The 5,509-nt window shown below is 41.5% G+C and overlaps 1 pseudogene; it reads right to left on the bottom strand.

The window, feature by feature from the left end:
* Nucleotides 1-2,540: 2,540 nt before the first annotated feature.
* Nucleotides 2,541-3,540, bottom strand: LOC100774165 (annotated as a pseudogene).
* Between the last annotated feature and the right edge of the window lie 1,969 nt (nt 3,541-5,509).

Raw genomic sequence — 5,509 nt, 5'->3', positions numbered from 1 at the left:
TCTCTATAGGGGAACAGCCATCAGGCCATAAGCATCCAGGAGGGAGAAAGCTAACAATGACATCTTCTACACACAATATCAACATCTACAATGGAGCAGGAGAAGGCTTTGCCATCCCTCTGAGCCTCACCCTAGGAAGAATTTGCCATCCCATGGGTCCTTGAAATGGCCATGCTCCTATTAAACAATACACATTTTCTCAGAACTTTCTCCCTACAATTGTGAATTGTAGAAGCTGCTGGATTATACAGAAAGGATAACTGATCAGCCACTGAGATCAAGATAATCAAATCTAAGCTCCAGTCTAAACATTGAGTACAAGTTTAGTAATTGTCCCGCTTTCATTTCTGTTGTTATAATAAAACACCTGAGCAAAGCAGCTTTGGGGAGAAAAGGGTTTATTTGACTTACAATTCCAAGTTTCAGTCCATCATTGAGAAGGAACTTGAGACAGAGTAGCCACACCATAGCCACAGTCAAAATGGTAGAGAAATGCATATACCCACGTCGCCTGTTTGTTAGCTTTCTTCACTTTTATACAGTTCAGGCCAGCCTAGGGAATGCCGTCACCAACAGTTGCCTGGGTTTTCCTACATTAATTAATAATGAAGACAATTCACCCACAGACATGTCTACACGCCAGCCTGTCTAGATACTTCCTCAATTGAGGCCTCTTCCAGGGTGAATTTAGATTATGTCAAGTTGACAGTTAAAACTAAACAACACAGTAAGTAATGTGGGGAAGAAGAGAACCTCCCAGCAAAGGTGTAAGAAGCTCTGGGAATGATCTGAAAGGGGTACCCGGGGTACATAATTGGTCTCATATGGCTGGAATGTGGAGAAGAAAGAAAAGACTAGAGAGAAGGGTGATTGGAAGGAAGTTGCAGATCCTTTTGACATAGGATGACTAAACACCGTAACTTTCTGAAGGAAATAACAATTGGAAGGAAAGAGTGAGAGGTGCAAGAAGGACTGGAGGCTCCTGCCTTTATCTTCAAAATTGAAACTATCACTCCTGTTTTAGAGGTTTAGAGCATGCATTTATGCATGATTGCTGAAGCTTGTAATCATATTATTTAGGAAGCAGAAGCAGGAAGATTATCTCAAGTTCAGGGCTAGCCAGGGCAATACAGCAAGACCTTTTCTCAAACAAACAAACAAACAAACAAAAAAAGGTTTTGAACATGAACCTTAACATATAGATATCTATTTGTGAATGATAAAGACTAGTATATATTTTGTGTATCTTTTAATGATAATAAATAACATCTTAATGCTGCAATGATATATATGAAAAAAAGTTCTCATCTGTCCCCTGCACCATGCAATGGGTTCTCCAGTATTCCCTCTGGAGATCCCTTCAGTGGCAGCTGAGATCATTATGAGTCTGAGGTTCTAAAGGAGTTTCGACCCTGTTACAGGTTCAGCATCTTTGACCCGAAAAATCCACACAGAAACCCAGATGTCCAACTGGTAATATCTGTGTAAATGCCGCAAAAACTGAAATGTCAAACACTTCTGGTTCCAAACATTTGACATAAGGGATATGTGGAGGTTTGAATAGGAATGGCCCCCACAGGCTCATGTGTTTGAATAGGTGGACTATATGGAGTGGCACTATTAAGAAGCACGGTTTTGTTGGAAGAAATGTGCCACTAGTGGGTGGGATTGAGGTTTCACAAGCTCAAGCCAATTCACTTCCTGTCGCCTGCAGATCAAGATGTAGAACTCATAGCTACTTCTCTAGCGCTATATCTGCCTGCATGCCACCATAGACTAAACCTCTAAACTGACCCCGATAAAATGTTTTCCTTTTTTTTTATTTATTATTTTGTTGTTTTTAGGGAGACACCATAACCACACCTCCTAAGGGCTGGCTACAGTTGTGTCCGACCACACCCATCAGAGTGTTGTCAAGGTGATGTCAGGGTGACATGTGAGAGGATTAAAGGGACATGGTAGCTCTCTTTTCTTGCTGCTTTGGCACGCTCTGGCTTCCTGTTAGTTGGCATTTACCTATTAAAAGATATCCTGACCTTACAGGCTATGCATTAGTTATTCATCGTAATACCTTGACCACACCCTGACGGGCGTGGTCAGGCACACTTGTAGCCAGCCCTTAGGAGGTGAGGTTATGGTGTTTCCCTACAGCTATTGTTTTTTTCGAGACAAGGTTTCTCAGTATTGTTTTGGAGCCTGTCCTGGAACTCACTCTGTAGACCAGGCTGGTCTTGAATGCACAGAGATCCTCCTGCCTCTGCCTCCTAAGTGCTGGAATTTTTCTTTTTTAAGTATGTATCCTCTGATTTTATTGTAGTCTCAAAAACCTCGTGGAATTACACTAAGGACACAGGAATTGGTTGCACAGATTTAGGTAAAGAGCAAATGCTCATCAGAAGAATGTATTTACCAAGGTTAGACCCTGGCTGGCCAATTATATACGTGGAGTCATTAGTTATGTACACTTGTTTTATTCATAATTTGTCATGTTTGGAATTACCAAAGTAATTCTAATGATGGCTAAATATAACAAAAACATCTTTTACCTCATCTTAAAACATCCACTGATCCATCTCACTCAGTACAATAGTCAATATTAAAAGAACATAAAACAAACATGCACACCATGGCACGGGTTTCATAAGCGTCTATTTCATCATTGGTGGGTAGCACATTTAACAGTTAAATACATTTAAATAATGTATAGGTGACTGCACCACAACAGCACTGATAACTAGAAACCAGCCAACAAGAAACTATCTAAATATTTAAAATACAGCTCTTGTTAATCACCCTTTGATTTGATCACCTTCTGGGAAGGGGGAGCCTGCTGGTCACATGGAAATATATTAAAGTCAAATCGTCTGATATCCGTTCCCAGAGGTTTCTTTCAACTGGATTAAGCCTCCAGTTCCAAGGCAAGCCCAAATTTGTGGCCTCCAGCATTAAAACTCTTCCCATCTACCAGAGCAGACAGTGTAAGCTTCACAACAGGCCTCAGAGTCTGAGTATAGCCCACTCCAATTAGAGTTGTTGACCTTTGCAGAAATGGAAGCTGTAGGATCCAACAGGCATTTAGTTGCAATGCCAAAACAAGTGCAGTTGGTACCTGATGTCCAAGCAAGATTTACTGAAGTGTCAAAATCACATACTTTCTGATAAATTGATCCTCCAAATTCTGTCCCATTATTGACATTAGTGTGTAGCTGGAGTCCCCAGTCCTGTAGTCCACTGCAAAGTTACTCCTAGTCAGTTTTGACTTGGCACTGTCAAAGGTCATCTGGTACCCAGCAAGCCAGCCCTTGTAACCAATGACAGCTGAGCCATGGATAGCAGGTCAAGCAAAATCAAAGTCAACATCACAGCCAAGGTTTATACACTCCCTCTTGTAAGCAGACTTGATTTTACCACTTTTCTTTCCTGTGGTTGGTAAAAAGGTAGTATCAAAGGTCAGCTTCAAATCTTGGCATATCTGACTTTCACAGAAAAATGGAACACCAACTACTGGGATTAAAGGCATGTGCCACAAATGGTGTCTCTTTACAGCAATAGAAACCCTAAGACAGATGTTCAACTTGTGTCCTTATATTCTGAGCCACAGGAAATATGAGAACTCTTGGGTGGAGGCCATGGTCTCAGAATATGTAACTTCTACCCACATCAAATTCTAGAATGGAAATTTCCATTCCTTGGTGAAAGAGAGCTCTTATGCTATTTTCAACATTATAGAAAGATACAAACATTATCTCTGACCAAACAAAGATGCTTTTCATAAATTATTTATATTTTCTTCCTTCTTAAAATATACTTTTTGTGTTTCTGATTAAAAATATTTTGGCAGAGAACCCAGGAGGATTTTTCCTTTGGCTTAGTTAAATTTATACAATGCCTTGCTGTTTTTGACTTTAATAGTCTGATTGACTCCTGAGGAGATGTGGCTTCTGTTTACTTAGCTTGCATCTCTTGAATACAGTTGGTGAGGGGGAGTCTTGGCCCACCTGTGTCAGCACTGTGCAATTAATTAGACTGTGAAGGGTCCATGTCTTACCCAGGGGATGCATATTCAAAGAAAGCACATTAATTCAGAGCTACAGTGGTGAGGACAGTTCCCTAGAAAGTAACTCCCAGGGAAGAATGCCTGCCAGATGTCAGCCATCATGCTGGAAGTATCCCATACTACTATGTGACTGTTGAGAGAATAGAGATGTTCTTTGCTTGGCCCCCTGCCGACTCTAACACCTCCTGATGTGCCCCCCAGCATTCAGACACCATCTCTCACTGTAGTCCCTGAAGCCTGGTGCTTCATCACAAGGCGGGAGATCCTGCTGAAGAAAGCTCCTCAGAACTCTTGCTCTCCTTTGGAAAAAAAATTAGAGGCATTTCCTCCCTCAAGATGGCGGGTGTCTCTTTCCCAACCAAATCCCCAAGCTCGCTGTTGCATGTTTGTATTCAAATTTAACTAGGGCATCTGTGAAGGCAAGTTTCCATATCCAAATATTTATTGGGACAGAGACTTGTGAAGAAGGCAGTAAGAGGAATGCTAAAATGCCCTGACAATTAATTGTCGTAGGCACTTAGAAGTGTCCTGGTTATTTGAACATCTTTCAGGCTCTGATTTTCATAGTTAAAGGTTTTCACAGAGATTCATGGAGTGTCTCCTCATCTAACATGAACACATTGGAAACTCCACTCAGCAGACCTCATAAGAAGTATGGAGGCACTGGTCACCCCCCACAGAGATGAAGGTGACATTAAAATACACAAAAACTTAGCAAATTAGGCCCAGGAAATAAAACCGTTATGGTTTAAATGACTATTCTTCAAAAGTGTTAAAGCTTTGGTCCCCACGGTTCCACTGCTGCAAAGTAAATGGGACCTATAGAGGCCTAGCACAAGTTCCTTAAGTCATTGGTGGCAGGGCCTTGGAGGGATTTGGTCACCCAAATCTGCCCTCTCTGTTTCTTGATTTAGGATGTAAGCAGCTGGCTCCACCCACTGTTTCTATAATGCTTTGCTGACCTTGTCAGAGTCCAAAGCAGTGGGGCCATCTAATGTTGGACTAGGACTGGCAGAACCAAAGGACACATAAACCTTCCGTCTTTAAAAGTTAGTTGGCTCAGGTATTTGATAATCCTGACATGACATTAACAAGCACAAAACTTTAAAAAGTAAGGACTGTAGCTGCTAATCCAAAGGACCTGAGCTTGGCTCCCAGCACCCACAGGCAGCTCAACAACTACTTGCAACTCCAGTGCCAAGGAATCTATGACCTCTCCTAGCCTCTGAGAGCTTCCACATACATGTGGCATTCGTTCACACAGACACATACATACATATGAAGAAAATAAGAAGAAGAAATCTTCTAAAAGGTAACAACTGATCTTGGAAATAAAGCAGCGGTTTTCTTTACATGGATATTACATCTCCTTCCCCTCCCTAACTCTTGCACATTTCTGCGCTGTATATTCTTATGGGACATAGTGAAGTGTTTTCTCCTAATCACGCTCTC

Source organism: Cricetulus griseus (assembly GCF_003668045.3).
Source record: "Cricetulus griseus strain 17A/GY chromosome 1 unlocalized genomic scaffold, alternate assembly CriGri-PICRH-1.0 chr1_1, whole genome shotgun sequence".
In the NCBI taxonomy this organism is placed as follows: Eukaryota; Metazoa; Chordata; class Mammalia; order Rodentia; family Cricetidae; genus Cricetulus; species Cricetulus griseus.
This window is presented reverse-complemented; position numbering and strand designations above follow the sequence as displayed.